The sequence below is a fragment of the Triticum dicoccoides genome, chromosome 4A (genome assembly GCF_002162155.2).
Source record: "Triticum dicoccoides isolate Atlit2015 ecotype Zavitan chromosome 4A, WEW_v2.0, whole genome shotgun sequence".
In the NCBI taxonomy this organism is placed as follows: Eukaryota; Viridiplantae; Streptophyta; class Magnoliopsida; order Poales; family Poaceae; genus Triticum; species Triticum dicoccoides.
In genome coordinates this window covers 49,653,067-49,678,933 of record NC_041386.1, presented here as the reverse complement: position 1 = coordinate 49,678,933, position 25,867 = coordinate 49,653,067, and positions in this window count along the sequence as shown.

Here is a 25,867-nt window from a genome sequence, read left to right as displayed (position 1 = left end):
TTGATGAATTGGAGCTAGTTATGTGTCACCCTAGGTTATGATTGTTAGATGATGAACCACATCAGGCATAATTCTCTATCACCGATCCATTGCATACGAGCTTTCCTTATATTGTTCTTCGCTTATTTACTTTTCCGTTGCTATTGCTATCATCACTACAAAATACCAAAAACATTACTTTTGCTATCATTACCTTTTGCTACCGCTACCACTACTATCATATTACTTTGCTACTAAACACTTTGCTACAGATATTAAGTTTCCAGGTGTGGTTGAATTGAAAACTCAGCTGCTAATACTTGAGAATATTCTTTGGCTCCCCTTGTGTCGAATCAATAAATTTGGGTCGAATACTCTACCCTCGAAAACTGTGGCGATCCCCTATACTTGTGGGTTATCATCCCCCTCCACCATAATGCACCTCGATCATATCGTAGCAGTACTTAGCTGAAGCCCTGTACCGGTAGCAACATCATCCCCATCATCACGTCGTCATGCTGACAAAGCTCTCCCTCAAAGCTCTACTGGATTGTGAGTTCGTGGGACGTCACCGAGCCGAACATGTGCAGATCACGAAGGTGCCGTACCTTCGGTGCTGGGATCGGTCGATCGTGAAGACGTACAACTACATCAACCGTGTTGTCATAACGCTTCCGCTTACGGTCTATGAGGGTACGTGGACAACACTCTCCCCTCTCGTTGCTATGCATCACCATGATCTTGCATGTGCGTAGGATTTTTTTTGAAATTACTGCGTTCCCCAACAGCTTTTATCTGCCAGGGGCTTCATTGTGACCCATAATACGACAACAAAGTCCGAACACTTTTTACAACATAGTTCGACACCCCGAATTTAGCATTATATGCATTGGTTCCGAATCATGTCTTTGGTCAATAGTTGGGTTGCCCATCTCCTGTGCTTACTACCTTACGTACCGCTATATAGGCTAGGGTAGTAAAGGGAGAACTACTGCGATTGTGTCCTGGTTTATCCAGATGAGCACCTCGGTATAGAAAGCCGAAAACTAACTGTCATGATGCGGTGAGAGCCGGTCAGCTCTTCGGAGGGTTCAAATCTTTAGCGATTTTTCCGCATTATGCAATGAATCGGCCTTTTTACCCGATCAGGTGATTACAGTACCCTAGTTCGGATACTAGGGGCTGCGCCTAAAATTTTCATTGTAGAACTCCTATGGCTAAGTGAGGGTGCTAAAGCAACATAGTCCGATTTCCTGGTTCGTTGTGCTAAACACCTCCTTTAAGGACCAAACAAATTGGATCAAGAGTGTTTAGATTCCACCCCGAACACCGCCGTACTACCTACGTGGGGGCTGAAGCCGACGACTGGCCAACTCTCAATTTTTCATAAACACGGCCGCACTGGAGGTAAAATATTAAACAAACATTATATTACATAGCCGAAATTATTTTTATAATACAGGGCGAGACAATATAACGATATTCATTCAAAGATTACATCCTTCGTACACTCTTCCGCCACAATGTGGGATCCCTCAAGGACTTCGCTAAAATATCACTCGGGTGTGCAGTACTCCTTGCCTGCGGGCGGTCCTTTGGTCGCGACTGTGGCAGCATTCATCTTCGCCCACTGCATCTTGACACGGGCGAAGGCCATCCGCGCACCTTCGATACAAACCGACCGCTTGATGGCGTCAAGCCAAGGGCAGGCATCGATTAGCCGCTTCACGAGATCGAAGTAGCTGCTGGGGATAACTTCGACTGGCCATAGCCGAACTATCAAGTCCTTCATGGCCAGTTCGGCCACCCTATGCAGTTCGACCAGCTGTTTTAGTTGGTCGCTCAAGGATACTGGATGTTCTGGCGCAAGGTATTGCGACCAGAATAGCTTCTCCGTCGAGCTCCCCTCTCCGGCTCGGAGGAACTCAGCAGCGTCAGAAACGCTACGCGGCAGATCCGCAAACGCCCCTCGAGAACTCCAAATACGGGTCAGTAGGAGATACCTCTTCTTCACATACTTGCTTTTCATAATAAAAGCCTTACCCGCCGCGATCTTTTTGGCCTCCTAGATTTCCTGGAGGGCGCCTTGGGCCTCGGCTCGGGCCTCTTGTGTGCTTTGGCGAGCCTTCCCAAGTTCGGATTCTTGGTCCGCATGCTGACGCTTCAAGGACTCATATTTCTTTAAAGCATCTTGAAGCTCTTGCTAGACCTCCCTAACCCTGGCCTCATGCTTTTTCCGGACAGCTCGTTCCTTCGCCGCCCTCTCCTCGGCCTCGGCCAACGCTTTCTTGAGGGTTTCAATCTCAGTCGCCGCTCTACAAATATCACGACACTATAATCAATATACATCATTTATTCTTTCCCAACATATAGCAAGTATCCACACACCTTGCTTATCCTCCAGCTGCCTTTTCGCAAGGCAGAGCTCTTCTTCGGCCCGGTCTAGACTCTGCTTTAGTCTGGAGACCTTAGCGGCATGAGAGGTGGCGGCCAACAGCGACGCCTGTGTTCATAAGACATATTTAGTTAGTTTCCTGCGAAAATTACTCGATCCTCTGTCCGGTTTTTCTTTCCGAACACCGACGGTGTCTTAGGGGATACACTATCTATATTGGGACTTTCTCTTTTTACGTCGTTTACCTCAAAACCTGTCAGCAGGCTGTGATACGTCTCCAACGTATCTATAATTTTTTATTGTTCCATGCTATTATATTATCAACTTTGGATGTTTATGGGCTTTATTATACACTTTTATATCATTTTTGGGGACTAGCCTATTAACCCAGAGCCCAGTGCCAGTTTCTGTTTTTTTTTTGCCTATTTTAGGGTTTCGAAGAAAAGGAAAATCAAACGGACTCCAAATGACCTGAAACTTCACAGAACTTATTTTTGGATCAGAAGAAGCCCGGAAGACTTGGAGTCTACGTAAGGGAAGCTTCGAGGAGGCCACGAGGTAGGGGGGCGCGCCCACCCCCCTGGGTGCACCCTCCACCCTCGTGGGCCCCTCGTGGCCCCCCTAACGTACTTCTTCCGCCTATATATCTCCATATACCCTAAAAACATCCGGGAGCACAATAGATCGGGAGTTCCGCCGCCATAAGCCTCTGTAGCCACCGAAAACCAATCTAGACCCGTTCTGGAACCCTACCGAAGGGGGCAACCCCTCTCCGGTGGCCATCTTCATCATCCCGGTGCTCTCCATGACGAGGAGGGAGTAGTTCTCCCTCGGGGCTGAGGGTATGTACTAGTAGCTATGTGTTCTCTCTCTCTCTCTCTCTCTCGCGTTCTTGAGATGATACGATCTTGATGTATCGCGAGCTTTGCTATTATAGTTGGATCTTATGTTTCTCCTTCCCCTCTACTCTCTTGTAATGAATTGAGTTTCCCTGTCGGTGTCAAAACCGGCGGATCTCGGGTAGGGGGTCCCGAACTATGCGTCTAGGCCGGTTGGTAACAGGAGGCAAGGGACATGAAGTTTTACCCAGGTTTGGGCCCTCTCGATGGAGGTAAAACCCTACGTCCTGCTTGATTAATATTGATGATATGGGTAGTACAAGAGTAGATCTACCACGAGATCAGAGAGGCTAAACCCTAGAAGCAAGCCTATGGTATCATTGTGTTGTCCTACGGACTAAAACCCTCAGGTTTTATATAGATACCGGATAGGGTTAGGGTTACATAGAGTCGGTTACAATGGTAGGAGATCTACATATCCGTATTGCCAAGCTTGCCTTCCACGCCAAGGAAAGTCCCTTCTAGACACGGGACGAAGTCTTCAATCTTGTATCTTCATAGTCCAGGAGTCCGGCTGAAGGTATAGTCCGGCCATCCGGACACCCCCTAATCCAGGACTCCCTCAGTAGCCCCTGAACCAAGCTTCAATGACGACGAGTCCGGCGCGCAGATTGTCTTCGGCATTGCAAGGCGGGTTCCTCCTCCAAGTACTTCATAGAATATTTTGAACACAAAGATAGTGTCCGGCTCTGCAAAATAAGTTTCCACATATTGCCATAGAGAGAATAATATTTACACAAATCTAATCTGCTGACGTATTCCATAGTGTGACATCACACCACAGCCAAGCCTTTATTTGAATCGTTTTACTGTCCCATCTCAGCCTGTTATGCGAGGCGGTTTCCTTGGCACGTCTTGTTAAAGCAGATATCGTGTCCCCTTATTCCGGGATTCTCATCAATACGGGCGTGGGTAACCCAACCGTGCCATTGATTACGGCGCTTGGAGATAAGCGAGTTTTACCAGGCTGGTGGGGACACGTAGTTGCGTCCACCCATATAAGGGGATAAGGATCCACCTTTTCACCTACGCCTTCTTCCTCCTTTGCCTATCCATTTTCGCGCACTCGAGCTCCAGCGCCCAAGTCCTCACTCCCCACCTCAACCTTCTCCAGTCATGTCCGGAGCGGGAGGCAAGTGGATGGTCTCCTCCGTTACGGAGGGACACATCAAGAGACTAAGGAAGGCCAGATACTTGTCCAACGACATCGCGCACCGGCTTCCCGAAGGGGGGCAGCTCATCCCTACCCCCAGGCCCCATGAGAGGGTGGTGTTCCTCCCCCATTTCCTCCGCAGACTGGGTTTCCCTCTCCACCCATTTGTCCGGGGGCTCATGCTCTATTATGGCCTGGATTTCCACCATCTGGCCCCGAACTTTGTCCTCAGCATCTCGGTGTTTATAGTCGTGTGCGAGGCCTTCCTCCGCATCCGCCCCCATTTTAGCCTATGGCTCAAGACTTATAATGTCAAGCCGAAGGTGGTGCGCGGCAACCATGCGGAGTGCGGAGGCGCCATGGTGGGCAAGATGCCCAACATCTTATGGCTCGAGGGCTCCTTTGTGGAGACCCTGAAGGGGTGGCAATCATGGTGATTTTACATCACCGAGCCGCGCGACCCTAGGTGGGTTGCAGCCCCCTGGTTCCGATCCGGACCCCCAACGCGGCTCACGTCCTGGAAGGAGACGGGCCTGTCATGGGGTAAAAAAGGAGAGCTGACCGGACTCCAAACATGCGTCCAAACCCTGGTGGACAAGCAGCTCAAGCTTGTCAACGTAGTTCAGGTCATGCTCATCCACCGGATCCTCCCGTGTCAACAGCGGGCTTTCAACCTGTGGGAGTTCGACCCGGCGCGGCACCGAACTCTGAGTAGGCTCTTCGACACGATGTACGAAGATGCCTGGAAGGTGCTTTTCAAAGGCGCCGAGGCCCCCGCATCCGCTACCGAGGATCGCGGATTCAGCACGCAGCGTCACGCTCGTGCGGTAAGCTATTTTTACCTTCTATAGGGTATCAATTTTTCATAGTTTGACTCCATGCGGGATCTAAGCTCCCTTGCCTTTAACAGGATTGGTAGGAGACGTCCGGACAAATCAACTGTTCGGCTCCTTTGCCCGAAGACCCAGCTGATGCCCGCTTGGCGAAGATGCTGGTTCTGGCACCCTATGTGGTGCTGGAGAAGAAGGCCAAGAAGAAGGCCACGGGGACTCGAAAGAGTGCCCGGCGCCAGGAGGCGTCGGATCCAACATCCGATGACTCCAAGACGCACTCCTCCCATGAAGACGAGGAGGAGGAAGAAGAGACCTCTCCCCCTCCAGCGGGGGAAGGGAAGAAAAGGAAGGCCGCCCCAACTGGGGAGGCCGAAGGGTCCAAGAAGGGGAAAACCCTTCCTCCGGACTACTCCACCGACGCCGACGACGGCGAAGAGGAGTGGCCACACAGGGCCAAGCCCCTGGCGAAATCGTAAGTATCCAGATACCAGAGTAATTCATAGTATTCCTTTATCGCACAGCTTCCCCTTATGTTGAATATGAAAATGCAGCCCACCAAAGGGACCGGCTCGACACGTCGTCGAGTGGTTCACTGGACTCGTCGGACGTGAATTCGCTTCCGACGGCTTCCTCCCCCGCCCTACGGACGACGCCGAAGTGTTGTCCCAATAGGTTCCAGACCAGGAGGAGGTGGTCCTGGAGGCACCGCAAGGCGACCTCCCAGACTCCAGGGGTGAAGGGGATAAAATCTCCCAGGGCTCCAAGTCTGGCTCTAGGCCGGGCACCGCTCCGGAACCTTCAAAGGTTCCGGATTCCGGTGGGCGACCTTCTTCCAAGAGGAGCAGGCCTCCGTGCCGGTGACCCCTGTCCAACCGGAGGCGTCGGACAATCTGTTGGAGGCACTCAAGGGCGCCTCCATCGACAAGGAGCACCGCACCATTATGAGTGCGGTGGTCCAGAAGGTTCAGTCCGCCAAGAGCGGACTGACTGAAGCTTGTACTAGCCTTTTGACAGGCTTTGAGGTAAGTAAAGAATGTGTAAATAATATTACCGCATAGACAGTAGCCCGTGATGCTCTGTTTGGCGTTCGGGAAGAAAAGCCGAATAGAGGATCAAATAAAATCCGCAGCAGTCTAACAAAAAGGAGTCAATATGCGTGTGCAGGCTTCCCTGCTGGCGTCCGCCGCACTGACTGCGGAAGTGGACACGCTAAAGCAGAACCTCGAGCGGTCCGAGCAAGAGCTCGGGCGTGTTGGGGAACGTAGTAATTTCAAAAAAATTCCTACGCACACACAAGATCATGGTGATGCATAGCAACGAGAGGGGAGAGTGTGATCTACGTACCCTTGTAGACCGACAGCGGAAGCGTTATGACAACGCGGTTGATGTAGTCGTACGTCTTCATGGCCTGATCGATCAAGCACCTAAACTACGGCACCTCCGAGTTCTAGCACACGTTCAGCTCGATGATGATCCCCGGACTCCGATCCAGCAAAGTATCGGGGAAGAGTTCCGTCAGCACGACGGCGTGGTGACGATCTAGATGTTCAACTATCGCAGGGCTTCGCCTAAGCACCACTACAATATTATCGAGGAATATGGTGGAAGGGGGCACTGCACATGGTTAAGAAAACGATCACGAGGATCAACTTGTGTGTCTAGGGGTGCCCCCTGCCCCCGTATATAAAGGAGCAAGGGGAGGAGGCCGGCCGGCCCTATTGGCATGCCAAGGAGGAGTCCTCCTCCTAGTAGGAGTAGGACTCCTACTAGGAGGGGGAAAGGAAGTGGGGAGGGAGAAGGAAAGGGGGGCTCCGCCCCCCTCTCCTAGTCCAATTCGGACCAGGGGGAGGAGGCGCGCGGCCCACCCTGGCTGCCCTTCTCTCTCTCCACTAAGGCCCATATGGCCCATTACTTCTCCCGGGGGGTTCCGGTAACCCTCCGGCACTCCGGTTTTCTCCGAAATCACCCGGAACACTTCCGGTGTCCGAATATAGCCATCCAATATATCAATCTTTATGTCTCGACCATTTCAAGACTCCTCGTTATGTCCGTGATCACATCCGGGACTCCGAACTAACTTCGGTACATCAAAAACTCATAAACTCATATAACTGTCATCGAAACCTTAAGCGTGTGGACCCTACGGGTTCGAGAACAATGTAGACATGACCGAGACATGTCTCCGGTCAATAACCAATAGCGGAACCTGGATGCTCATATTGGCTCCCACATATTCTACGAAGATCTTTATCGGTCAGACCGCATAACAACATACGTTGTTCCCTTTGTCATCGGTATGTTACTTGCCCAAGATTCAATCGTCGGTATCTCAATACCTAGTTCAATCTTGTTACCGACAAGTCTCTTTACTCGTTTCGTAATACATCATCTCGCAACTAACTCATTAGTTGCAATGCTTGCAAGGCTTGTGTGATGTGCATTACCGAGAGGGCCCAGAGATACCTCTCCGACAATCGGAGTGACAAATCCTAATCTCGAAATACGCCAACCCAACATTTACCTTTGGAGACACCTGTAAAGCTCCTTTATAATCACCCAGTTACGTTGTGATGTTTGGTAGCACACAAAGTGTTACTCCGGCAAACGGGAGTTGCACAATCTCATATTTATAGGAACATGTATAAGTCATGAAGAAAGCAATAGCAACATACTAAACGATCGGGTGCTAAGCTAATGGAATGGGTCATGTCAATCACATCATTCTCCTAATAATGTGATCCCGTTAATCAAATGACAACACATGTCTATGGTTAGGAAACATAACCATCTTTGATTAATGAGCTAGTCAAGTAGAGGCATACTAGTGACGTTTAGTTTGTCTATGTATTCACACAAGTATTATGTTTCCGGATAATACAATTCTAGCATGAATAATAAACATTTATCATGATATAAGGAAATAAAATAATAACATTATTATTGCCTCTAGGGCATATTTCCTTCAGTCTCCCACTTGCACTAGAGTCAATAATCTAGATTACACAGTAATGATTCTAACACCCATGGAGCTTTGGTGCTGATCATGTATTGCTCGTGGAAGAGGCTTAGTCAATGGGTCTGCAACATTCAGATCCGTATGTATCTTGCAAATCTCTATGTCTCCCACCTGGACTAGATCCCGAATGGAATTGAAGCGTCTCTTGATGTGCTTGGTTCTCTTGTGAAATCTGGATTCCTTTGCCAAGGCAATTGCACCAGTATTGTCTCAAAAGATTTTCATTGGACCCGATGCACTAGGTATGACACCTAGATCGGATATGAACTCCTTCATCCAGACTCCTTCGTTTGCTGCTTCCGAAGCAGCTATGTACTCCGCTTCACATGTAGATCCCGCCACAACGCTTTGTTTAGAACTGCACCAACTGACAGCTCCACCGTTTAATGTAAACACATATCCGGTTTGCGATTTAGAATCGTCCGGATCAGTGTCAAAGCTTGCATCAACGTAACCATTTACGATGAGCTCTTTGTCACCTCCATATATGAGAAACATATCCTTAGTCCTTTTCAGGTATTTCAGGATGTTCTTGACCGTTGTCTAGTGATCCACTCCTGGATTACCTTGGTACCTCCCTGCTAGACTTATAGCAAGACACACATCAGGTCTGGTACACAGCATTGCATACATGATAGAGCCTATCGCTGAAGCATAGGGAACATGTTTCATTTTTTTCTCTATCTTCTGTATTGGTCGGGCATTGAGTCTTACTCAATTTCACACCTTGTAACACAGGCAAGAATCCTTTCTTTGCTTGATCCATTTTGAACTTTTTCAAAACTTTGTCAAGGTATGTGCTTTGTGAAAGTCCAATTAAGCGTCTTGATATGTCCCTTTATGCTATCCAGAAATTCTATATCATTTCTGATTAGTAATATGACATCTACATATAATATCAGAAATGCTACAAAGCTCCCACTCACTTTCTTGTAAATACAGGCTTCTCCAAAAGTATGTACAAAACCAAATGCTTTGATCACACTATCAAAGCATTTATTCCAACTCCGAGAGGCTTGCACCAGTCCATAAATGGATCGCTGGAGCTTGCACACTTTGTTAGCTCCCTTTGGATCGACAAAACCTTCCGGCTGCATCATATACAACTCTTCTTCCAGAAATCCATTCAGGAATGCAGTTTTGACATCCATCTGCCAAATTTCATAATCATAAAATGCGGCAATTGCTAACATGATTCGGACAGACTTAAGCATCGCTACGGGTGAGAAGGTCTCATCGTAGTCAATCCCTTGAACTTGTCGAAAACCTTTTGCGACAAGTCAAGCTTTGTAAACAGTAACATTACCGTCAGCGTCAGTCTTTTTCTTGAAGATCCATTTATTCTCAATTGCTTGCCGATAATTGGGCAAGTCAACCAAAGTCCATACTTTGTTCTCATACATGGATCCCATCTCAGATTTCATGGCTTCAAGCCATTTTGCGGAATCTGGGCTCATCATCGCTTCTCCATAGTTCGTAGGTTCATCATGATCTAGTAGCATGACTTCCAGAACAGGATTACCGTACCACTCTGGTGCGGATCTTACTCTGGTTGATCTACGAGGTTCAGTAGTATCTTGTTCTGAAGTTTCATGATCATCATCATTAGCTTCCTCACTAATTGGTGTAGGTGTCACAGAAACTGGTTTCTTTGATGTACTACTTTCCAATAAGGGAGCAGGTACAGTTACCTCATCAAGTTCTACTTTCCTGCCACTCACTTCTTTCGAGAGAAACTCCTTCTCTAGAAAGTTTCTGAATTTAGCAACAAAAGTCGTGCCTTTGGATCTGTGATAGAAGGTATATCCAATAGTTTCCTTTGGATATCCTATGAAGACACATTTCTCCGATTTGGGTTCGAGCTTATCAGGTTGAAGCTTTTTCACATAAGCATCGCAACCCCAAACTTTCAGAAATGACAACTTTGGTTTCTTGCCAAACCACAGTTCATAAGGCATCGTCTCAACGGATTTTGATGGTGCCCTATTTAACGTGAATGCGGCCGTCTCTAGAGCATAACCCCAAAACGATAGCGGTAAATTAGTAAGAGACATCATAGATCGCACCATATCAAGTAACGTACGATTACGACATTCGGACACACCATTACACTGTGGTGTTCCGTGTGGCGTGAGTTGCGAAACTATTCTGCATTGTTTCAAATGTACACCAAACTCGTAACTCAAATATTCTCCTCCATGATCAGATCGTAGGAATTTTATTTTCTTGTTATGATGATTTTCAACTTCACTCTGAAATTCTTTGAACTTTTCAAACATTTCAGACTTATGTTTCATTAAGTAGATATACCCATATCTGCTTAAGTCATCTGTGAAGGTGAGAAAATAACGATATCCGCCACGAGCCTCAACATTCATCGGACCACATACATCTGTATGTATGATTTCCAACAAATCTGTTGCTCTCTCCATATTACCGGAGAACGGTGTTTTTGTCATCTTACCCATAAGGCACGGTTCGCAAGTACCAAGCGATTCATAATCAAGTGGTTCCAAAAGTCCATTAGTATGGAGTTTCTTCATGCGCTTTACACCGATATGACCCAAACGGCAGTGCCACAAATAAGTTGCACTATCATTATCAACTCTGCATCTTTTGGCTTCAACATTATGAATATGTGTGTCACTACTATCGAGATTTAATAAGAATAGACCACTCTTTTAGGGTGCATGACCATAAAAGATATTACTCATATAAATAGAATAACCATTATTCTCTGATTTAAATGAATAACCGTCTCGCATCAAACAAGATCCAGATATAATGTTCATGCTTAACGTTGGCACCAAATAACAATTATTTAGGTCTAATACTAATCCCGAAGGTAGATGTAGAGGTAGCATGCCGACCGCGATCACATCGACTTTGGAACCATTTCCCACGCGCACCGTCACCTTGTCCTTAGCCAATCTTAACTTAATCCGTAGTCCCTGTTTCGAGTTGCAAATGTTAGCAACAGAACCAGTATCAAATACCCAGGTGCTACTGCGAGCATTAGTAAGGTACACATCAATAACATGTATATCACATATACCTTTGTTCACCTTGCCATCCTTCTTATCCGCCAAATACTTGGGGCAGTTCCGCTTCCAGTGACCAGTCTGCTTGCAGTAGAAGCACTCAGTTTCAGGCTTAGGTACAGGTTTGGGTTTCTTCTCTTGAGTAGCAACTTGCTTGCTGTTCTTTTTGAAGTTCCCCTTCTTCCTCCCTTTGCCCTTTTTCTTGAAACTAGTGGTCTTGTTGACCATCAACACTTGATGCTCCTTCTTGATTTCTACCTCCGCAGCTTTCAGCATTGCGAAGAGCTCGGGAATAGTCTTATTCATCCCTTGCATATTATAGTTCATCATGAAGCTCTTGTAGCTAGGTGGCAGTGACTGGAGAATTCTGTCCATGACACAATCATCTGGAAGATTAACTCCCAATTGAATCAAGTGATTATTATACCCAGACATTTTGAGTATATGCTCACTGACAGAACTGTTCTCCTCCATCTTGCAGCTATAGAACTTATTGGAGACTTCATATCTCTCAATCCGGGCATTTGCTTGAAATATTAACTTCAACTCCTGGAACATCTCATATGCTCCATGACGTTCAAAACGTTGTTGAAGTCCCGATTATAAGCCGTAAAGCATGGCACACTAAACTATCGAGTAGTCATCAGCTTTGCTCTGCCAGACGTTCATAACATCTGGTGTTGCTCCAGCAGCAGGCCTGGCACCCAGCGGTGCTTCCAGGACGTAATTCTTCTGTGCAGCAATGAGGATAATCCTCAAGTTACGGACCCAGTCCGTGTAATTGCTACCATCATCTTTCAACTTTGCTTTCTCAAGGAACTCATTAAAATTCAACGGAACAACAGCACGGGCCATCTATCTACAATCAAACATAAACAAGCAAGATACTATCAGGTACTAAGTTCATGATAAATTTAGGTTCAATTAATCATATTACTAAAGAACTCCCACTTAGATAGACATCCCTCTAATCCTCTAAGTGATTACGTGATCCAAATCAACTAAACCATGTCCGATCATCACGTGAGATGGAGTAGTTTCATTGGTGAACATCACTATGTTGATCATATCTACTATATGATTCACGCTCGACCTTTCGGTCTCCGTGTTTTGAGGCCATATCTGTATATGCTTGGCTCGTCAAGTATAACCTGAGTATTCCGCATGTGCAACTGTTTTGCACCCGTTGTATTTGAACGTAGAGCCTATCACACCCGATCATCACGTGGTGTCTCAGCACGAAGAACTTTCGCAACGGTGCATACTCAGGGAGAACACTTCTTGATAATTAGTGAGAGATCATCTTAAAATGCTACCGTCAAACAAAGCAAGATAAGATGCATAAAAGATAAACATCACATGCAATCAATATAAGTGATATGATATGGCCATCATCATCTTGTGCTTGTGATCTCCATCTTCGGAGCACCGTCATGATCACCATCGTCACCGGCGCGACACCTTGATCACCATCATAGCATCGTTGTCGTCTCGCCAATCTTATGCTTCCACGACTATCGCTACCGCTTAGTGATAAAGTAAAGCATTACAGCGCAATTGCATTGCATACAATAAAGCGACAACCATATGGCTCCTGCCAGTTGCCGATAACTTGGTTACAAAACATGATCATCTCATACAATAAAATTTAGCATCATGTCTTGACCATATCACATCACAACATGCCCTGCAAAAACAAGTTAGACGTACTCTACTTTGTTGTTGCAAGTTTTACGTGGCTGCTACGGGCTTAAGCAAGAACCAATCTTACCTACGCATCAAAACCACAACGATAGTTTGTCAAGTTGGTGTTGTTTTAACCTTCGCAAGGACCGGGCGCAGCCACACTCGGTTCAACTAAAGTTGGAGAAACTGACACCCGCTAGCCACCTTTGTGCAAAGCATGTCGGGAGAACCGGTCTCGCATAAGCGTACGCGTAACGTCGGTCCGGGCCGCTTCGTCCAACAATACCGCCGAACCAAAGTATGACATGCTGGTAAGCAGTGTGACTTATATCGCCCACAACTCACTTGTGTTATACTCGTGCATATAACATCAATACATAAAACCTGGCTCTGATACCACTATTGGGGAATGTAGTAGTTTCAAAAAAATTCCTATGCACACACAAGATCATGGTGATGCATAGCAACGAGAGGGGACGGTGTGATCTATGTACCCTTGTAGACCGACAGCGGAAGCGTTATGACAAGGCGGTTGATGTAGTCGTACGTCTTCATGGCCCGATCAATCAAGCACCGAAACTACGACACCTCCGAGTTCTAGCACATGTTCAGCTCGACGACAATCCCCGGACTCCAATCCAGCAAAGTGTCGGGGAAGAGTTCCGTCAGCACGACGGTGTGGTGATGATCTTGATGTTCAACTGTTGCAGGGCTTCGCCTAAGCACCACTACAATATTATCGAGGAATATGGTGGAAGGGGGCACACGGTTAAGAAAACAATCACGAGGATCAACTTGTGTGTCTAGGGGTGCCCCCTGCCCCCGTATATAAAGGAGCAAGGGGAGGATGCCGGCTGGCCCTATTGGCGCGCCAAGGAGGAGTCCTCCTCCTAGTAGGAGTAGGACTCCTACTAGGAGGGGGAAAGGAAGTGGGGAGGGAGAAGGAAAGGGGGGCGCCGCCCCCCCTCTCCTAGTCCAATTCGGACCAGGGGGGAGGAGGCGTGTGGCCCACCCTGGCTGCCCTTTTCTCTCTCCACTAAGGCCCATATGGCCCATTACTTCTCCCGGGGGGTTCCGGTAACCCTCCGACACTCCGGTTTTCTCCGAAATCACCCGGAACACTTCCGGTGTCCGAATATAGCCATCCAATATATCAATCTTTATGTCTCGACCATTTAGAGACTCCTTGTTATGTCCGTGATCACATCCGGGACTCCTAACTAACTTCGGTACATCAAAAACTCATAAACTCATATAGCTGTCATCAAAACCTTAAGTGTGCGGACCCTACGGGTTCGAGAACAATGTAGACATGAGCGAGACATGTCTCCGGTCAATAACCAATAGCGGAACCTGGATGCTCATATTGGCTCCCACATATTCTACGAAGATCTTTATCGGTCAGACTGCATAACACATACGTTGTTCCCTTTGTCATCGGTATGTTACTTGCCCGAGATTCGATCATCGGTATCTCAATACCTAGTTCAATCTCGTTACCGGCAAGTCTCTTTACTTGTTTCATAATACATCATCTCGCAACTAACTCATTAGTTGCAATGCTTGCAAGGCTTGTGTGATGTGCATTACCGAGAGGTCCCAGAGATACCTCTCCGACAATCGGAGTGACAAATCCTAATCTCGCAACTAACTCATTATTTGAATCGTTTTACTGTCCCATCTCAGCCTGTTATGCGAGGCGGTTTCCTTGGCACGTCTTGTTAAAGCAGATATCGTGTCCCCTTATTCCGGGATTCTCATCAATACGGGCGTGGGTAACCCAACCGTGCCATTGATTACGGCGCTTGGAGATAAGCGAGTTTTACCAGGCTGGTGGGGACACGTAGTTGCGTCCACCCATATAAGGGGACAAGGATCCACCTTTTCACCTACGCCTTCTTCCTCCTTTGCCTATCCATTTTCACGCACTCGAGCTCCAGCGCCCAAGTCCTCACTCCCCACCTCAACCTTCTCCAGTCATGTCCGGAGCGGGAGGCAAGTGGATGGTCTCCTCCGTTACGGAGGGACACATCAAGAGACTAAGGAAGGCCGGATACTTGTCCAATGACATCGCGCACCGGCTTCCTGAAGGGGGGCAGCTCATCCCTACCCCCCAGGCCCCATGAGAGGGTGGTGTTCCTCCCCCATTTCCTCCGCAGACTGGGTTTCCCTCTCCACCCATTTGTCCGGGGGCTCATGCTCTATTATGGCCTGGATTTCCACGATCTGGCCCCGAACTTTGTCCTTAGCATCTCGGTGTTTATAGTCGTGTGCGAGGCCTTCCTCCGCATCTGCCCCCATTTCGGCCTATGGCTCAAGACTTTTAATGTCAAGCCGAAGGTGGTGCGCGGCAACCATGCGGAGTGCGGAGGCGCCATGGTGGGCAAGATGCCCAACATCTTATGGCTCGAGGGCTCCTTTGTGGAGACCCTGAAGGGGTGGCAATCATGGTGATTTTACATCATCGAGCCGCGCGACCCTAAGTGGGTCGCAGCCCCCGGGTTCCGATCCGGACCCCCAACGCGGCTCACGTCCTGGAAGGAGACGGGCCTGTCATGGGGTAAAAAAGGAGAGCTGACCGGACTCCAAACATGCGTCCAAACCCTGGTGGACAAGCAGCTCAAGCTTGTCAACGTAGTTCAGGTCATGCTCATCCACCGGATCCTCCCGTGTCAACAACGGGCTTTCAACCTGTGGGAGTTCGACCCGGCGCGGCACCGAACTCTGAGTAGGCTCTTCGACACGATGTACGAAGATGCCTGGAAGGTGCTTTTCAAAGGCGCCGAGGCCCCCGCATCCGCTACCGAGGATCGCGGATTCAGCACGCAGCGTCACGCTCGTGCGGTAAGCTATTTTTACCTTCTACAGGGTATCAATTTTTCATAGTTTGACTCCATGCGGGATCTAAGCTCCCTTGCCTTTAACAGGATTGGTAGGAGACATCCGGACAAATCAACTGTTCGGCTCCTTTGCCCGAAGACCCAGCTGATGCCCGCTTGGCGAAGATGATGGTTCCGGCACCCTATGTGGTGCCGGAGAAGAAGGCCAAGAAGAAGGCCACGGGGACTCGAAAGAGTGCCCGGCGCCAGGAGGCGTCGGATCCATCATCCGACGGCTCCAAGACGCACTCCTCCCATGAAGACGAGGAGGAGGAAGAAGAGACCTCTCCCCCTCCAGCGGGGGAAGGGAAGAAAAGGAAGGCCGCCCCAACTGGGGAGGCCGAAGGGTCCAAGAAGGGGAAAACCCTTCCTCCGGACTACTCCACCGACGCCGACGACGGCGAAGAGGAGTGGCCACACAGGGCCAAGCCCCTGGCGAAATCGTAAGTATCCAGATACCAGAGTAATTCATAGTATTCCTTTATCGCACAGCTTCCCCTTATGTCGAATATGAAAATGCAGCCCACCAAAGGACCGGCTCGACACGTCGTCGAGCGGTTCACTGGACTCGTCGGACGTGAATTCGCTTCCGACGGCTTCCTCCCCCGCCCTACGGACGACGTCGAAGTGTTGTCCCAACAGGTTCCAGACCAGGAGGAGGTGGTCCTGGAGGCGCCGCAAGGCGACCTCCCAGACTCCAGGGGTGAAGGGGATAAAATCTCCCAGGGCTCCAAGTCTGTCTCTAGGCCGGACACCGCTCCGGAACCTTCAAAGGTTCCGGAGTCTGGCGGGCAACCTTCTTCCAAGAGGAGCAGGCCTCCGTGCCGGTGACCCCTGTCCAACCGGAGGCGCCGGACAATCTGTTGGAGGCGCTCAAGGGCGCCTCCATCGACGAGGAGCACCGCACCATTATGAGTGCGGTGGTCCAGAAGGTTCAGTCCGCCAAGAGCGGACTGACTGAAGCTTGTACTAGCCTTTTGACAGGCTTTGAGGTAAGTAAAGAATGTGTAAATAATATTACCGCATAGACAGTAGCCCGTGATGCTCTGTTTGGCGTTCGGGAAGAAAAGCCGAATAGAGGATCAAATAAAATCCGCAGCAGTCTAACAAAAAGGAGTCAATATGCGTGTGCAGGCTTCCCTGCTGGCGTCCGCCGCACTGACTGCGGAAGTGGACACGCTAAAGCAGAACCTTGAGCGGTCCGAGCAAGAGCTCGGGCGTGTTGGGGAACGTAGTAATTTCAACAAAATTCCTACACACACACAAGATCATGGTGATGCATAGCAACGAGGGGGGAGAGTGTGATCTACGTACCCTTGTATACCGACAGCGGAAGCGTTATGACAACGCGGTTGATGTAGTCGTACGTCTTCATGGCCTGATCGATCAAGCACCGAAACTACGGCACCTCCGAGTTCTAGCACACGTTCAGCTCGATGACGATCCCCGGACTCCGATCCAGCAAAGTATCGGGGAAGAGTTCCGTCAGCACGACGGCATGGTGACGATCTAGATGTTCAACTATCGCAGGGCTTCGCCTAAGCGCCACTACAATATTATCGAGGAATATGGTGGAAGGGGGCACCGCACATGGTTAAGAAAACGATCACGAGGATCAACTTGTGTGTCTAGGGGTGCCCCCTGCCCCCGTATAAAGGAGCAAGGGGAGGAGGCCGGCCGGCCCTATTGGCACGCCAAGGAGGTGTCCTCCTCCTAGTTGGAGTAGGACTCCTAGTAGGAGGGGGAAAGGAAGTGGGGAGGGAGAAGGAAAGGGGGGCGCCGCCCCCCCTCTCCTAGTCCAATTCGGACCAGGGGGAGGAGGCGCGTGGCCCACCCTGGCTACCCTTCTCTCTCTCCACTAAGGCCCATATGGCCCATTACTTCTCCCGGGGGGTTCCGGTAACCCTCCGGCACTCCGGTTTTCTCCGAAATCACCCGGAACACTTCCGGTGTCCGAATATAGCCATCCAATATATCAATCTTTATGTCTCGACCATTTCAAGACTCCTCGTTATGTCCGTGATCACATCCGGGACTCCGAACTAACTTCGGTACATCAAAAACTCATAAACTCATATAACTGTCATCGAAACCTTAAGCGTGTGGACCCTACGGGTTCGAGAACAATGTAGACATGACCGAGACATGTCTCCGGTCAATAACCAATAGCGGAACCTGGATGCTCATATTGGCTCCCACATATTCTACGAAGATCTTTATCGGTCAGACCGCATAACAACATACGTTGTTCCCTTTGTCATCGGTATGTTACTTGCCCGAGATTCGATCGTCGGTATCTCAATACCTAGTTCAATCTTGTTACCGGCAAGTCTCTTTACTCGTTTCGTAATACATCATCTCGCAACTAACTCATTAGTTGCAATGCTTGCAAGGCTTGTGTGATGTGCATTACCGAGAGGGCCCAGAGATACCTCTCCGACAATCGGAGTGACAAATCCTAATCTCGAAATACGCCAACCCAACATTTACCTTTGGAGACACCTGTAAAGCTCCTTTATAATAACCCAGTTACGTTGTGATGTTTGGTAGCACACAAAGTGTTACTCCGGCAAACGGGAGTTGCATAATCTCATATTTATAGGAACATGTATAAGTCATCAAGAAAGCAATAGCAACATACTAAACGATCGGGTGCTAAGCTAATGGAATGGGTCATGTCAATCACATCATTCTCCTAATAATGTGATCCCGTTAATCAAATGACAACACATGTCTATGGTTAGGAAACATAACCATCTTTGATTAATGAGCTAGTCAAGTAGAGGCATACTAGTGACGTTTAGTTTGTCTATGTATTCACACAAGTATTATGTTTCCGGATAATACAATTCTAGCATGAATAATAAACATTTATCATGATATAAGGAAATAAAATAATAAAATTATTATTGCCTCTAGGGCATATTTCCTTCAGGGCGTGCCAAGAAGCAGCTCGAGGACAATGAAGGTAAGAAATACCTTGTTTAAATATATATAAAAAGGTGCAATTGCAAAAAATGACAGGATTGTCATGGCTATTGTAGGGGCCACGTCTGAGGTGGCGACCCTTAAGCAAGCACTGGTCGAGGCCGAGAAGAGGGTGGCCATGGAGCGCACCGAGCGGGAGAAGTATGAGGCCGAGGTTGGCAAGGTGCGGCAAGAGCTCCAGGCTCTCATGGGAAAACATGAGAGTTTGGAGCTTGACTCAAAGACGCAAGCGTCCGAGCTCGCGGTGGCTATTGAAAATGCCAAGTCTGCCAAGGCCGAATCCCAGAAGACCCTCCAGGAGTTGGATGAGGTGAAGAAGATAGCGGCGGGTAAGGCATTCTTTATGCAAAGCAAACACATAAACGTGAGTTACTTGTTACTTGCCCGAATCCGGAGCTCTCCAGGAGCATTCGCAGATCTTCCTCGGATTGTGTCCGATGCCGCCGCATTCTATCGAGCCGAGGAGGGCAGCTCGAGAGAGAAGGTGTTCTGGTCTCAGTATGCTGAGGCCGGACACCCCGTGCCCCTGAGCGACCAGCTGAAGCAACTGGTCGAGCTCCACAAGGCGGCCGAACAGGCCATGAAGGGCCTCATAGTTCGGCTGTGGCCTAGAGAGGCTCTGCCTGGGAGCTATTTCGGGCTGGTGCGGCGGCTGGTGGAGGCCTGTCCAAGGCTCGAAGTTTCAAGCGCTCCGTCTGCATTGAAGGTGCCCGTAGGGCCCTTGCCCATGCTAAGGTGGACTGGGGCAAGCTGGATGCTGAGAAGCTTGTGAAGGACGGGCCACCGCCGGGGAAAGAGCATCGCAAGCCCGAGAATTATTATAAGGATGTTCTGAAGGGTGCTCGCCTTGTGGCGGATGAATGTTCTAGGGATGTAATTTTTGAGTGAAACTTGCTCATTTTGTCCTGTGTGCTGAAAACTTGTTCATATGCGCTAAGCAATGCTGTTTGAATTTAAAATATTACCTTCTGTGCGCCTGTTTATCAATTCTGAGAGATGGCGAGTCGTCGGCTTCTGCCCCCGTTCCGCTAGTGCTGGGGTATTCAGGGATAAACCTGAGCGCTCTTTTTCCCATGTTTGGGTCCTTCGAGGGATGCGCTCAGCCCAACGAACAAGGCAATCGGACTATAATGCGTGAACACTCTCACTTAGCCATAGAATTCTATAATTTTAAATTTCGGCGAAGCCCTTGGTATTCGGAAGACCGAGTTCAGGGCGCTATCCACGCCTTGGCCGGACAGAGCCGGCTCCTCGCTCTAAGCGGCATAAGTCTTTAGGGACTCGAAAAACCTCTCGAACAGCGACCAGCTCTCGCTTCACCATGACAGTCAGATTTAGCTTTCTCCACTGAGGTGCTCGACCCAGCTCAACTGGGCACAATCGCAGTGGTTCTCCTAGTGCTACCTTACCCGATATAGCGGAACGTAAGGCACCAAAACATAGGAGCCGGGCAAACCCAACTATTAACCCAAGACATGATTCGGAGCCGATGCATATAATGCTATAAGTTCGGGGTGCCGCACTTGTTAAAGTGTTCGGACTTCTCACACCAGGTTGAGGGGTACTGAAGCCCCTGGCGTATTTCGGCCGTACCAAAGTGTACGGGTGCAACATGTCGTTAAGGAACATATATAAAAAAAGTAATGCAAAAATAGATAAAAGCTATGCATTGTTTATTAAAGACGGCTGCGATCAAAGCAGAATGATACAGATAATGCGATAAGCAAAAGGTTGGACTATTTAACATGTCCGTTCCAGGGGCAAGCTGCAGAATAGTATGCGAAACAGGTATACTGCTCGTGATAGAGACCACCTGGGAGTTCTGTAATGCGGCTGCTTCCCTGGTTCTTGCATCATTTGTGCGGCAATTAAACTGCCGAACAGGCCTTCCGAAGAATGGAGTCCTGAAAGTAAGAGAAAATTAAAAAATCGGCAGCCCCTGGTGCGGTTTAAGCCATGTTTCGGGCGTGCCGTGATGGCGCCCCTCCCCCTGTACCCATGGTATTTCTAGAGCGTAGTTATGTATGCGAAGCACTGGCGTCGCCTTTTTGCGAGGGCTGGGGTTGGGGCCGCATTGCTATGCCTGCTCGGATCATGCCAGGCGGTCTTGTTGTAGGTTACTCTGGGCGCGCTTGACGGTGTCCGGTCGTTTAATGGCCGGACTGGAGAACTGCCTGGAGAGGCTGCTTTGTACTTCCGTTGCAAGGGCCGCCGTGTGCTCCTCCGTTTGGAGGGAGCATTCGGTGTTTCCATTGACCGTAATTACTCCTCGAGGGCCTGGCATTTTGAGCTTAAGGTATGCGTAGTGCAGTACCGCATTGAACTTGGCAAATGTGGTTCGCCCGAGCAGTCCGTGATAGCCACTGCGGAATGGACTATGTCAAAGATTAACTCCTCGCTTCGGAAATTATTCGGAGATCCAAAGACCACTTCAAGTGTGACTGAGCCTGTACAGTTGGCCTCTACACCTGGTATTACGCCTTTAAAGGTCGTTTTGGTGGGCCTAATCCTCGAGGGATCTATGCCCATTTTCCGCACTATATCCTGGTAAAGCAGGTTCAGGTTACTGCCGCCGTCCATAAGGACTCTAGTGAGGTGAAAGCCGTCAATAATTGGGTCTAGAACCAATGCGGCGAATCCACCATGACGGGTGCTAGTGGGATGGTCCCTTTGATCAAAGGTGATCGGGCAGGAGGACCACGGGTTGAACTTTGGGGCGACTGGCTCTATCGCGTATACGTCCCTTAACGCGCGCTTCCGCTCCCTCTTGGGGATGTGGGTTGCGTATATCATGTTCACCGTCCGCACTTGTGGGGGAAAACCTTTCTGTCCACTGTTGTTCGGCGGCCGGGGCTCCTCGTCGTCGTCGCTATGTAGCCCCTTGTCTTCTTTTTCGGCATTTAACTTGCCTGCCTGCTTGAACACCCAACAATCCCTGTTGGTGTGATTGGCCGGCTTTTCGGGGGTGCCATGTATCTGGCATAAGCGGTCGAGCATTCGATCAAAACTGGACGGGCCCCTAGGATTCCTTTTGAATGGCTTTTTCCACTGACCAGATTTAGAGCCTCTGAATCCAGCATTAACTGCCGTATCCTCAGCATTGTTGCCGTTAATGCGGCGCTTCTGCTTGTTGCGACGCGACCTGCCACTACTGTCCCTGGTATCCGAATTACCAGGGTTCTTGGTCATATTGTTGGTACGAGCAAGCCAGCTGTCTTCTCCCGCGCAAAAGCGGGTCATGAGTGTCATGATTGCTGCCATTGATTTCGGCTTCTCCTGTCCAAGGTGCCGGGCAAGCCACTCGTCGCGGATATTGTGCTTGAAGGCTGCTAGGGCCTCAGCGTCCGTACAGTTGACTATTTGATTTTTCTTTGTTAGGAACCGTGTCCAGAATTGCCTGGCCGATTCATCTGGCTGCTGAATTACATGACTTAGGTCATCGGCATCTGGGGGTCGCACATAAGTTCCATGGAAATTGTCAAGGAATGCGGCTTCTAGGTCCTCCCCACAACTGATTGATCCTATTGGCAAGCTGTTAAGCCAATGCCGAGTTGGTCCTTTGAGCTTGAGTGGGAGGTATTTGATGGCGTGGAAATCATTGCCGCGGGCCATGTGGATATGAAGGAGATAGTCCTCGATCCATACCGCAGGATCTGTTGTGCCATCATATGATTCGATGTTTACGGGTTTGAAACCCTCGGGTATTTGATGATCCATTACTTCGTATCTGACGCATAGTGGGTGTGCGGCGCCTTTGTACTGGGCTATATCACGACATAGCTCCAATGAGCTTTGTCTACTGTGTTCGGCCCTGCCGAATTTGTGGCCGGCGTGACGGTTACTGTCTCGAGTCGTGGGGCGCCCACGCGATCCGTAGATCGATCTTGTTTGCCTTGCCTTGTCCTCCAACATATCTCGCAGGTCCGGCGCATTTTCCCGTGCCTTGGCACGAGGTGCGGCTTGAGTGGAGGGCCGAGAGGCCTCTCTATCGCGGCCACAAGGTGGCCGATCGGCCGTATCGAGTGCATGTGATGTAGGTTTAAGTGCTTCCTCCTCTAATCGGGGTAGCAACATGCGCTTTGGGTAGCTCTTGGAGGGGCGTTCGAGTTTATGCTCTTCGGCCGCAAGGACTTCAGTCCATCTGTCGTCTAGCAAATCTTGATCAGCTTTAAGCTGTTGCTGTTTTTTCTTGAGGCTTCTTGTCGTGGCCATAAGCCTGCGTTGAAAACGCTCTTGCTCGACGGGATCCTCTGGCACGACGAATTCGTCGTCGTCGAGGCTTGCCTCGTCTTCAGAGGGAGGCATATAATTATCGTCCTCGACCTCTCTGTCTGCCGCTCTCTCATGAGGGCTGGTTTCTCCATCCTCCTGTGCTAAATCTTGCTAGAGGGGGTTTTCTTCGGCACTTTCTAGAGTATTATTATCTCCCGTGCTAGAATCACCGTATTAGTTTTGGCGGGATTTTGAGCGGCGCCGCTGACTCCGGCGCTTAGGCTGTTTCTTGGAGGGGTCATCCTCCGCTGTTCCATCGCCATCTCCTTCTTTTGGGGTGTCCACCATGTATATGTCATATGACGAGCTGGCTTTCCAGGGCCTGATAGGCGCTGGTTCTTCATCGTCTCCTTCATCGGCGTCCATACCGTCGATGTCTTCGGAATCGAAGTCGAGCATGTCGGTTAAATCATCGACATTGGCTACAAAGTGGGTGGTGGGTGGGCTTTGAATTTCTTCATCGTCCGTACCCCAACCTTGCTGACCGTAGTCCGTCCAGGGCTCTCCTGATAAAGAGAGAGACTTCAGTGTCTTCAGAATATCGCCGAAAGGCGAGTGCTGAAAGATGTCCGCGGCAGTAAACTCCATGATCGGCGCCCAATCGGATTCGGTCGGCAGGGGCGCGGAGGGTTCGGAGTCCGGAGAGGAGTCCGGCTCCCTGGAGTCACGAGTCTCGTGGAGTGCAGGGCTGGTGTTCGGCTCGATCGCTGTTGGGATCGCAGCCCTCGAGGCGGCATCCAACCACCCATCCTCGATCGACGCAGTTGGCTCCGAGTTAAGGGTCGAAGCTGATGCGGGTGCGGCCTCCAGGGCATTGTTCGGCGGCAGAGCTAGATCATGCAAGTCGGGACAGTGCGGAGCGCTCGGCAGTGGCTTGAATCCGTCAAATATCAACTCCCCGCGGATGTCAGCCGTGTACTTTAAACTTCCAAATCTAACCTAACGGCCAGGAGCGTAGCTTTCGATCTGCTCCAGATGGCCAAGTGAATTGGCCTGCAGTGCGAAGCCGCCGAAGACGAAGATCTGTCCGGGGAGGAAGGTCTCACCCTGGACTGCATCGCCATTGATGATCGTGGGAGCGATCGAGCCTGACGGCGACGACACAGAGGAACTCTCAGTGAAAGCACCAACGTCGGTGTCAAAACCAGCGGATCTCGGGTAGGGGGTCCTAAACTGTGCGTCTAGGCCGGATGGTAACAGGAGGCAAGGGACACGAAGTTTTACCCAGGTTCGGGCCCTCTCGATGGAGGTAAAACCCTACGTCCTGCTTGATTAATATTGATGATATGGGTAGTACAAGAGTAGATCTACCACGAGATAAGAGAGGCTAAACCCTAGAAGCTAAGCCTATGGTATCATTGTGTTGTCCTACGGACTAAAACCCTCCGGTTTATATAGACACCGGATAGGGTTAGGGTTACATAGAGTCGGTTACAATGGTAGGAGATCTACATATCCGTATCGCCAAGCTTGCCTTCCACGCCAAGGAAAGTCCCTTCCGGACACGGGACGAAGTCTTCAATCTTGTATCTTCATAGTCCAGGAGTCCGGCTGAAGGTATAGTCCGGCCATCCGGACACCCCCTAATCCAGGACTCCCTCATTCCCCTTTGAAGTTCTCTTATCAGATTGAGTCTTTAAAGATTTGAGAACACTTGATGTATGTCTTGCCGTGCGTATCTGTGGTGACAATGGGATACCACGTGATTCATTTGATGTATGTTTTGGTGATCAACTTACGGGTTCCGCCCATGAACCTATGCATAGGGGTTGGCACACGTCTTCGTCGTGATTCTCCAGTAGAAACTTTGGGGCACTCTTTGAGGTTCTATGTGTTGGTTGAATAGATGAATCTGAGATTGTGTGACGCATATCGTATAATCATACCCACGGATACTTGAGGTGACATTGGAGTATCTAGGTGATATTAGTGTTTTGGTTGATTTGTGTTTTAAGAGGTTATTCTAGTACGGACTCTAGGGCTGTTTGTGACACTTATAGGAATAGCCCAACGGATTGATTGGAAAGAATAACTTTGAGGTGGTTTCGTACCCTACCATAATCTCTTCGTTTGTTCTCCGCTATTAGTGACTTTGGAGTGATTCTTTGTTGCATGTTGAGGGTAGTTATGTGATCCAATTATGTTAGTATTGTTGAGGGAACTTGCACTAGTGAAAGTATGAACCCTAGGCCTTGTTTCAATGCATTGCAATACTGTTTACACTCACTTTTATCATTAGTTACCTTGCTGTTTTATAATTTCAGATTACAAAAACTATTATCTACTATCCATATACCACTTGTATCACCATATCTTCACCGAACTAGTGCACCCATACAATTTACCATTGTATTGGGTGTGTTGAGGACACAAGAGACTCTTTGTTATTTGGTTGCAGGGTTGCTTGAGAGAGACCATCTTCATCCTACGCCTCCTACAGATCGATAAACCTTAGGTCATCCACTTGAGGGAAATTTGCTATTGTCTTACAAACCTCTGCACTTGGAGGCCCAACAACGTCTACAAGAAGAAGGTTGAGGGAGTCCTGGATTAGGGGGTGTTCGGGTAGCTGGACTATACCTTCAGCCGGACTCCTGGACTATGAAGATACAAGATTGAAGACTTCATCCCGTGTCCGGATGGGACTTTCCTTGGCGTGGAAGGCAAGCTTGGCGGTGCGGATATTCAAGATCTACTACCATTGTAACCGACTCTATGTAACCCTA